The sequence below is a fragment of the Amia ocellicauda genome, chromosome 6, assembly GCF_036373705.1.
Source record: "Amia ocellicauda isolate fAmiCal2 chromosome 6, fAmiCal2.hap1, whole genome shotgun sequence".
Lineage (NCBI taxonomy): Eukaryota > Metazoa > Chordata > Actinopteri > Amiiformes > Amiidae > Amia > Amia ocellicauda.
This window is the reverse complement of record NC_089855.1, coordinates 46347130-46358779: the sequence shown is the minus strand read 5'-3', so window position 1 is coordinate 46358779 and position 11650 is coordinate 46347130. Positions and strand designations below refer to the sequence as shown.

Below are 11650 nucleotides of genomic sequence, written 5' to 3'. Positions count from 1 at the left end.
TCTTGTGGATTGATTGGAAGGATGCTATGGATAAAAATAACAGTGAAATAGTGTTTATTATTTGGGTGAGTTTTCACTGGACAGAGGAATTAACATGGACTCCACCTTGCAGGCTGACATCGTGTCAGCCTATACACTCCTTTAATAGTAGAGTGTATATATTTATAAAGAAAATTAAATTTTGTAGCCGCACTCTTACTTATTAGTTATTTAGACCAGACTTTTATATTATTACAGTTTCATTTTATTCAATAACTCACACTCACAACGCGTTTCGACACTGCTGTGTCTTCATCAGATAGCCTTTACTATTACCTAGCAGGTGTCTTTTAAATAACAATTACAAAGTCACAATTAAAAGGTCAATTAAGAAATCAGACCCACCCTCTCCCAATAATTACATTCCATCAAATGATCAAGTTATTTTAGTTACAAACAAATGTAAAACAATTATCATATATTCATTGGCCATATCACAATATATTAAACATACAATTCTTATAAACCACTACCCTAACCAATTTTACCAATAAGTTAAATCAAATTCCAATATCCATTGCAATTAGGGCACAGACTGCATACTTTTGATATACTGATCCTAATTTTAGAAAGATGATAAAATCATTAATATCAATTATATCCCAACAATAATGACAATGTATTTTCATATAAACATGATCACTCACCATACTCCCCATGAAATAATCAAATTTAAACAATTAATTTCCCTATAAAACTTATCACATTCCAAAGCCAATTGACACATAATTCACAAAAAAGAACTAAGATCCTGAGTTTCATTTAACCCATATGGTTCCATTGTTTTTAAATTGAAAATCCAAAATGCTTCTCTGTTTAACAAACGTTTAATTATATTCCCTAACCTTAATGGAACTGCTATTTTTTCAATTGTCACAAATTTCAAACTAGATGCTGATCCATGATTCATTTTTTTATAAATGTCTGGCTATAGCATAGTACATATTGTTATTGCGAATAGCAGCTTTATGTTCTGATATGCGTATTTTTAAATTTCTCTTAGTTTGTCCTATATATGCTAGCCCACAAGGACATTTAAGCATATAAATTACATGAGTAGAGTTGCAATTGATAAAATCCTGAATTGAGTATTCATGTCCTGAATGTGGATGTGGTGTATGTATTAGAACAAGATGATCTGCCACAAGGATAATTCCCTTTCAGTTCATCTTTTAACCAGTTCCTGCTCGGCATACACTTTAAAAAATTAGGTGTTCAAATTACTTAAAAAAATGGAGGCAACAGTTTGCATGGATCTTTTTGAGTTGGACTTATACACTCACCTAAAGGATTATTAGGAACACCATACTAATACTGTGTTTGACCCCCTTTCGCCTTCAGAACTGCCTTAATTCTACGTGGCATTGATTCAACAAGGTGCTGAAAGCATTCTTTAGAAATGTTGGCCCATATTGATAGGATAGCATCTTGCAGTTGATGGAGATTTGTGGGATGCACATCCAGGGCACGAAGCTCCCGTTCCACCACATCCCAAAGATGCTCTATTGGGTTGAGATCTGGTGACTGTGGGGGCCAGTTTAGTACAGTGAACTCATTGTCATGTTCAAGAAACCAATTTGAAATGATTCGACCTTTGTGACATGGTGCATTATCCTGCTGGAAGTAGCCATCAGAGGATGGGTACATGGTGGTCATAAAGGGATGGACATGGTAAGAAACAATGCTCAGGTAGGCCGTGGCATTTAAACGATGCCCAATTGGCACTAAGGGGCCTAAAGTGTGCCAAGAAAACATCCCCCACACCATTACACCACCACCACCAGCCTGCACAGTGGTAACAAGGCATGATGGATCCATGTTCTCATTCTGTTTACGCCAAATTCTGACTCTACCATCTGAATGTCTCAACAGAAATCGAGGTCATAGGTCATCTGGTAAGATGGTAGCCATCTTGCTAGGGTGACATCCATCGTGGTGAGGGTCCGAGGGTACCTCACCCTGCTGGTGTGGAGGTGTAATGTTTAATAACATAAACGGTGTTTTTAAGGTTATATTGTTTTATGATACGGTTTTAGTAAATTAAAAAATACAAGTTTTAAACACATATATTATTTTAGGTTATATTGTTTTATGATACTGTTTAAGTAAATGAAAAGAGAATACAAAATGTTTTAAATACACACATATACATTTTTAAGGTTATATTGTTTTATGATACTGTTTAAGTAAATAAAAAGAGAATACAACATGTTTTAAATACACACATATACATTTTTAAGGTTATATTGTTTTATGATACTGTTTTAGTAAATAAAAAAGAATACAATTTTTTTAAAATATATATATATACATTTTTAAGGTTATATTGTTTTATGCTACTGTTTAAGTAAATAAAAAAGGAATATATATATAATAGGTTATAATGTTGTATGATACTGTTTTAGTAAATCAAAAAATAAAAGTTTTAAATACATATATATTAGGTTATATTGTTTTATGATACTGTTTTAGTAAATAAAAAAAGAATAAGAAAAGTTTTAAATATATATACATTTTTAAGGTAATATTGTTTTATGCTACTGTTTAAGTAAATAAAAAGAGAATATATATAATAGCTTATAATGTTGTATGATACTGTTTTAGTAAATTACAAAATAAAAGTTTTAAATACATAATATTATTTTATGATACTGTTTTAGTAAATTAAAAAATTAAGAAGTTTTAAATACATATACATTTTTAAGGTAATATTGTTTTATGATACTGTTTAAGTAAATAAAAAGAGAATATATATATTAGGTTATAATGTTGTATGATACTGTTTTAGTAAATTACAAAATAAAAGTTTTAAATACATATATATTAGGTTATATTGTTGTAAGATACTGTTTAAGTAAATAAAAAATAATAAGAAAAGTTTTAAATACATATATTTATTATATTTAGTTTAATTGTTTAATGATACTGTTTTATTAAATAAAAAGAGAATAAGAAAATATTTTTTATATTTTATTTTAGGTTATAATATTTAATTCGTTTTAGTAAATAAAAAAAATATTTTTTTTATATATATTAGGTTATATTGTATACATTTGAGAAAAATGAAAGTTGTAAATACACATATATATTTTATTTTAGATTATAATGTTTGATTATACTGTTTTAGTAAATTTAAAAAAAGAAAAATATACATTTTATATATATTTAAGGTTATATTGTATTATGATACTGGTTTAGTAAATTAAAAAAGAAAAATGAATATTTACCCAGAGTGGGATTTGAACCCACATGGACATACGTCCATGTGTTTTTAGTTTATATGTTTTATGATTAAGGCTTAGGATGATACTGGTAAAAAGGTAAGATAAAAATCAATTAAGAAATGTATAGACTGCATTTCATTACATATATATTTAAGCAAACACAGATAAACACACATGCCTATATCTCTTTAGTTTATATTTATGAAAAGACACTAAAGTCAAATACACCACTTTTCTTAGAGAACAACAGTGAAATGTATAGAATTATATCTGTACATTTTGACCAGCCCTGTACTTTGTTACATTATGTTATATTTGTTACATTAGTGAATGCTCAAACATAGCCTTAACATGTATCATATATAAGAATATACTGCATTTAATGTCATTACACATACATATATATATATATATATATATATATATATATAGATATATATATATGCAAACACACACACACACACACACATATATAATACAAATATTTTGTTTTATTTATCAATAGACACTAAAGACTAGTGAAGCACAGAGAGAGACACAGTGAAGCACTATTTGTGAGTACTCATATGTATAAAATTATATATATGTATATATATAATATCATTTGTTTGTGCTCAAATGTATAGAATTCATAAAATACACAAACACACACACACACAATGGTGACTTTTATTGTGACAAACAAGCATTTTACAACATGGAACATAGTCAGAAGTTGAAAAAGATACTCCAAAAAATGTTGTACAGATACTTGTAATTAACTTCTGGTTCACAACACCAACATTGGACAGAAAGAAACACTGACCTGTACGGAGTAATGTCATTCCATAACATTTCCAGCATATTCCATATATATTCTATTAAGTCTTTTACTGTTGGCTTCTTTTTCAAAGTTATACCTGATTCTGGCAACAAAGTATATCAGGTATCAATTGTAAATAAAGTGAGAAACACTTAAGTTTCTATTCCTTTGGAAATACCTTATTTTTCAAACCTACAAATACATGGTGACAACTGCAACCATGAAACACATACAAAACACAGAAATAGGGACCACAAAGCAAGGATATTTTAAGCACAAATGGTATTTACTGCAAATTTTAAGTTTTGTAAAATTATTTATATAACTTCTAGGAGTAATCTACATAGTGAAAATGCAATCAGTCTTCAGGAAACACACACAGCAGACTGAAATAAGCACAATGTCATATTTAGACGACCCAAAACTGCATTCTACTAAACCCTGAAACTCTGAAAAATCACTACAAACTCTATGTTTTGTAAAATGGCTTATTTCACAGACACAGAACCAAATAGGCTCACCCTCAACATAGTACAAAGTATGATGTAAACGTACAGGTTTACCAGTAGCACAGGGGTATTATTAATTTATTCATGCAACTTTTAGACACTTGTCTAATACAGAGCCAACAACGGCATTGAGAGCGGGTAGCAGGGCTTAGACAATGCTGTGCGCTGGGGTTTAAAATGACTCTGTAGGCCAGGGCTTCAAAACCTTACCCCATTTTAACATTGTCCAATTAGCCTCCAACCCCTAAAATACTAAGACATGTTTTTTGTATCATATGTATTACTGTTGTATTACTATGTACATTAATGTAGTTTATACTTTTTATTTAATTTGACATAATTATCATATTTTTAAGTACAAATTAATAAATACAAATAATAATAATAATAATAATAATTTTAAAACATATTAAACAAAACTCACCCTGACTTTGTCACAACCGCAGGATGGGGAACCTCTGCTGTAGACCCTCATCCACTCTGTCAACAGTTTGTAGGTGACTTGTAACACAAGGGCAGAAGCATGAAAACTCGGACTTGGTGGGGTGTTTCTGTCCAGTGGTCTGACCTGATACAACTTTCTACTACATTTCATATTCTATTAAAATAGAACACAGGAGTAGTTCATAAAAAAGTGTTAAATCTGCTCCTCTTATGAGTGTCTCTACAGCCCCTCATTGCTCCCTTGCATTACAGAGCATGACACGTGCTCTTCACATTGAAATTCACATTCATGTTGATGTAGGACTCGTCAACACAAAACTGTACAGAAATACGTGAAATACGTAAACAATACAAACATTAAGAAAATAATCCACTTTCAATCTGACATTTCACAGTATATACATTAAATCAATTTGAATTACCTCATGGCTTTCCTCAGGCTCGGAGCCAGGCCCGGTCTTGCCATCAGCGTCAGAAGCTGAGCGCTCTGTGTAAGATTCAGAGTATCGTTCAGCTGTGAGCGGTGGAGAGGGGAAAGGGAGATGCACAGCAGGCAGAGTGTCTGTGAGACGGGTCTCTGTCCTGCTTGTCCTGCAGAGCCTCTCTTATCTGAAATGGCACTGGACACACACAAAGCAGCAACGCCCCCAGACAGCAGCTCCTTAAGAGAGGACACAGTCAAATTTAACATTCAATAAAAGTCCACAGTTTTGACCATTTTCAGTTGAATTAATCCTCAGCATCAAATGCATTGAGACCGTACACAGCTTCCAGATGACTTGTACTTTAAGATATGTTATATATTTAGGCTACCTTGTTATTGCTTGAATAAAATGTTATTTCATGAGAGCAGTAAGAAAAAGGGGGAACAAGGATATATAATTTAATGAATCATTTTAAGCACTCTTGCTATTAGAAATAACTAAGATGAAGGCCTAAACTGGCTATCTACTGTTTAAAAAGAGAAATGGTTTTCTGTGAGTGTGCTAAAGAATTGAACTTCTCATTTCTGTTATTACAGTGAAATAACTGGAATACGTAGTATATACCTAACAGTTGCTTAGATTGAAATGCTTTTCTTTATGAAATGTTAGATGAGTGCTCAGAACAATTAGACATCTATATTCCTACCCGGGCTTGATTATGTTGACAGTTTATGACTGTGCTTTGCCATTAATCCAGATTTCACCTTGTTCTCTATGGGTTGGTTTCAGAGCATGATTAGCACTAGTTTAAGTACATTACTCAGAATATGGCATTCACCATGGTGGTATTTTGGTATACAAAATGATTTAGGCTGAAGGACAATAAACCATTGGTATATAGTACTATACTAGGTTAGCAAAAGTAATTTACCCATGTACATAAACTTACAGTCTGAATTACACCTTCTTGGCTCTGTCTCACATGTACCAACTTTTCAAATCTCAATTTGACTTACTAGTAAAAGTTACAAAGTGAGAGGGATTTAACCAAAGACAAAGAGCTGTCTATTTTTTTAATTAAACCTTAATCATTTTTGCCATTATCAATATGTTGAAGACCTAAAATGTGCACATAACAGAAATATTTACATAGGCATGTGTTTCCTTATGAGACTAGTGAAGTAAAGGCTTAAAAGTGATAATAATAAAAAGAAAGAAATGTGTCAATATTGGTCTCTTAAAGGGAACTATATAGAAACAACTCATTTGTGCTATTAAAATAAGTAAACTGAATATGGCACACAAAGACTGCGGCAATAATTAAACTGCTCTGTAGTAAAAACCGTGAAACCGGGTCTGATTACATATTCCTTCTTTTATTGTTATTCTTAGTTATTCTCTGGATTAGTGTCCTGGAGAAGGACAGCACATTCTTATCAGATTGGGTGGGAAACGGCAGAGCCCTGAAGGCGGTTATCAGTAGCAAGCGATGGCTACGTTCTAGATAAGGCCCTACAACCAGGCCTGGCCATAACACCCCAACGACAGAGCCAGAGAGCTCGTGTTTATGTAGCCGGCCTACGAACCCAGTACTCGGAGTGTTTTTTTTAATTATTTAAAACCGTCCTATACTTTCTCACTCTATATTGATACATGTACATTAAGTAAAAAAATAAACACAATTTGATGTTGTGGTATTGCATGAGCATTTCACTTCTTTTCTATGGATTCTATCTGCTTAGACATGTTCAGTCCTGATCATTTAGACAATCTCATTCTTAAACATGAACTATTTATCTAAATTGTGTATATATGGATTACCTTTAAATATACGTATATCTCACTGTCTGTCTGTCTAAATGGAATGAGTATTTTGTACTTTATTATTTTACCATGCTACACTTACTATGCTCTCTTGTAATCTTAGTCTGTATTGCAGTTTGGGGTGTACAGTATTTCACCCTATTCAAACAAAACAGTTATTCTGTTATGAAATCTTCAGATTACCATGTTTTGTTCTAAAACAATGTAAACAAGTTGAAATCTTTTTTTTAAACATGTCAAGGTAAACATGTTTGTACTGGTTTATCCACAGAGAGATATATGACTGGCACAGGTATTCTTCTAGCACATGTACACCTAACAAAGAACCATAACAGGGCATGATGATAAAACATGATATACATAGAACGTTAAGTGATATAACACCATGGTTTTGTGTAAAAACAATGAATGGTCATGTCAGCACCGAAGGCTTTTGAAGTAGGAGGGGAGGCCTTTGTGTGATAATTGTAGTGAAGAAACTGAAACAATGAAGGCAACTATTTCTGTCTCTGTGAAGAGTAATATGTCCGGGCAGCCTCGTTCCTCTGTATGTCTGGCTTCCTGTAGGAGATTTCAGACCAAAGCTGCTACACTGTCCTCTCACTCTTGAGCTGCAAACTGCTGCTCTGGCTGCTTCTCAAAGCTTTTGCAAATGCACTAAATCATTGTGGGTCTAAACTTCATCCTGTGTCTACAAGCTAGAGATGCACTTGATTCCTTCATGTGAATGGAAACTATTCACTCCATTATACACTCACCTAAAGGATTATTAGGAACACCATACTAATACTGTGTTTGACCCCCTTTCGCCTTCAGAACTGCCTTAATTCTACGTGGCATTGATTCAACAAGGTGCTGAAAGCATTCTTTAGAAATGTTGGCCCATATTGATAGGATAGCATCTTGCAGTTGATGGAGATTTGTGGGATGCACATCCAGGGCACGAAGCTCCCGTTCAACCACATCCCAAAGATGCTCTATTGGGTTGAGATCTGGTGACTGTGGGGGCCAGTTTAGTACAGTGAACTCATTGTCATGTTCAAGAAACCAATTTGAAATGATTCAACCTTTGTGACATGGTGCATTATCCTGCTGGAAGTCGCCATCAGAGGATGGGTACATGGTGGTCATAAAGGGATGGACATGGTCAGAAACAATGCTCAGGTAGGCCGTGGCATTTAAACGATGCCCAATTGGCACTAAGGGGCCTAAAGTGTGCCAAGAAAACATCCCCCACACCATTACACCACCACCACCAGCCTGCACAGTGGTAACAAGGCATGATGGATCCATGTTCTCATTCTGTTTACGCCAAATTCTGACTCTACCATCTGAATGTCTCAACAGAAATCGAGACTCATCAGACCAGGCAATATTTTTCCAGTCTTCAACTGTCCAATTTTGGTGAGCTTGTGCAAATTGTAGCCTCTTTTTCCTATTTGTAGTGGAGATGAGTGGTACCCGGTGGGGTCTTCTGCTGTTGTAGCCCATCCGCCTCAAGGTTGTACGTGTTGTGGCTTCACAAATGCTTTGCTGCATACCTCGGTTGTAACGAGTGGTTATTTCAGTCAAAGTTGCTCTTCTATCAGCTTGAATCAGTCGGCCCATTCTCCTCTGACCTCTAGCATCAACAAGGCATTTTCGCCCCCACAGGACTGCCGCATACTGGATGTTTTTCCCTTTTCACACCATTCTTTGTAAACCCTAGAAATGGTTGTGCGTGAAAATCCCAGTAACTGAGCAGATTGTGAAATACTCAGACCGGCCCGTCTGGCACCAACAACCATGCCACGCTCAAAATTGCTTAAATCACCTTTCTTTCCCATTCAGACATTCAGTTTGGAGTTCAGGAGATTGTCTTGACCAGGACCACACCCCTAAATGCATTGAAGCAACTGCCATGTGATTGGTTGGTTAGATAATTGCATTAATGAGAAATTGAACAGGTGTTCCTAATAATCCTTTAGGTGAGTGTATAATGGAGTGAATAGTTTCCATTCACATGAAGGAATCAAGTGCATCTCTAGCTTGTAGACACAGGATGAAGTTTAGACCCACAATGATTTAGTGCATTTGCAAAAGCTTTGAGAAGCAGCCAGAGCAGCAGTTTGCAGCTCAAGAGTGAGAGGACAGTGTAGCAGCTTTGGTCTGAAATCTCCTACAGGAAGCCAGACATACAGAGGAACGAGGCTGCCCGGACATATTACTCTTCACAGAGACAGAAATAGTTGCCTTCATTGTTTCAGTTTCTTCACTACAATTATCACACAAAGGCCTCCCCTCCTACTTCAAAAGCCTTCGGTGCTGACATGACCATTCATTGTTTTTACACAAAACCATGGTGTTATATCACTTAACGTTCTATGTATATCATGTTTTATCATCATGCCCTGTTATGGTTCTTTGTTAGGTGTACATGTGCTAGAAGAATACCTGTGCCAGTCATATATCTCTCTGTGGATAAACCAGTACAAACATGTTTACCTTGACATGTTTTAAAAAAAGATTTCAACTTGTTTACATTGTTTTAGAACAAAACATGGTAATCTGAAGATTTCATAACGGAATAACTGTTTTGTTTGAATAGGGTGAAATACTGTACACCCCAAACTGCAATACAGACTAAGATTACAAGAGAGCATAGTAAGTGTAGCATGGTAAAATAATAAAGTACAAAATACTCATTCCATTTAGACAGACAGACAGTGAGATATACGTATATTTAAAGGTAATCCATATATACACAATTTAGATAAATAGTTCATGTTTAAGAATGAGATTGTCTAAATGATCAGGACTGAACATGTCTAAGCAGATAGAATCCATAGAAAAGAAGTGAAATGCTCATGCAATACCACAACATCAAAGTGTGTTTATTTTTTTACTTAATGTACATGTATCAATATAGAGTGAGAAAGTATAGGACGGTTTTAAATAATTAAAAAAAACACTCCGAGTACTGGGTTCGTAGGCCGGCTACATAAACACGAGCTCTCTGGCTCTGTCGTTGGGGTGTTATGGCCAGGCCTGGTTGTAGGGCCTTATCTAGAACGTAGCCATCGCTTGCTACTGATAACCGCCTTCAGGGCTCTGCCGTTTCCCACCCAATCTGATAAGAATGTGCTGTCCTTCTCCAGGACACTAATCCAGAGAATAACTAAGAATAACAATAAAAGAAGGAATATGTAATCAGACCCGGTTTCACGGTTTTTACTACAGAGCAGTTTAATTATTGCCGCAGTCTTTGTGTGCCATATTCAGTTTACTTATTTTAATAGCACAAATGAGTTGTTTCTATATAGTTCCCTTTAAGAGACCAATATTGACACATTTCTTTCTTTTTATTATTATCACTTTTAAGCCTTTACTTCACTAGTCTCATAAGGAAACACATGCCTATGTAAATATTTCTGTTATGTGCACATTTTAGGTCTTCAACATATTGATAATGGCAAAAATGATTAAGGTTTAATTAAAAAAATAGACAGCTCTTTGTCTTTGGTTAAATCCCTCTCACTTTGTAACTTTTACTAGTAAGTCAAATTGAGATTTGAAAAGTTGGTACATGTGAGACAGAGCCAAGAAGGTGTAATTCAGACTGTAAGTTTATGTACATGGGTAAATTACTTTTGCTAACCTAGTATAGTACTATATACCAATGGTTTATTGTCCTTCAGCCTAAATCATTTTGTATACCAAAATACCACCATGGTGAATGCCATATTCTGAGTAATGTACTTAAACTAGTGCTAATCATGCTCTGAAACCAACCCATAGAGAACAAGGTGAAATCTGGATTAATGGCAAAGCACAGTCATAAACTGTCAACATAATCAAGCCCGGGTAGGAATATAGATGTCTAATTGTTCTGAGCACTCATCTAACATTTCATAAAGAAAAGCATTTCAATCTAAGCAACTGTTAGGTATATACTACGTATTCCAGTTATTTCACTGTAATGACAGAAATGAGAAGTTCAATTCTTTAGCACACTCACAGAAAACCATTTCTCTTTTTAAACAGTAGATAGCCAGTTTAGGCCTTCATCTTAGTTATTTCTAATAGCAAGAGTGCTTAAAATGATTCATTAAATTATATATCCTTGTTCCCCCTTTTTCTTACTGCTCTCATGAAATAACATTTTATTCAAGCAATAACAGGGTAGCCTAAATATATAACATATCTTAAAGTACAAGTCATCTGGAAGCTGTGTACGGTCTCAATGCATTTGATGCTGAGGATTAATTCAACTGAAAATGGTCAAAACTGTGGACTTTTATTGAATGTTAAATTTGACTGTGTCCTCTCTTAAGGAGCTGCTGTCTGGGGGCGTTGCTGCTTTGTGTGTGTCCAGTGCCATTTCAGATAAGAGAGGCTCTGCAG

At 34.5% G+C, this 11650-nt stretch overlaps 1 long non-coding RNA gene across 1 annotated transcript; it reads right to left on the bottom strand.

The window, feature by feature from the left end:
• Window positions 1-1452: 1452 nt before the first annotated feature.
• LOC136751823 (uncharacterized) lies at window positions 1453-5609 on the bottom strand. Its single transcript, XR_010817090.1, has 3 exons — window positions 5441-5609; window positions 4999-5075; window positions 1453-2001 (listed from the first exon to the last, which is right to left on the bottom strand). It is a non-coding gene; the product is annotated as an uncharacterized LOC136751823 (long non-coding RNA).
• Between the last annotated feature and the right edge of the window lie 6041 nt (window positions 5610-11650).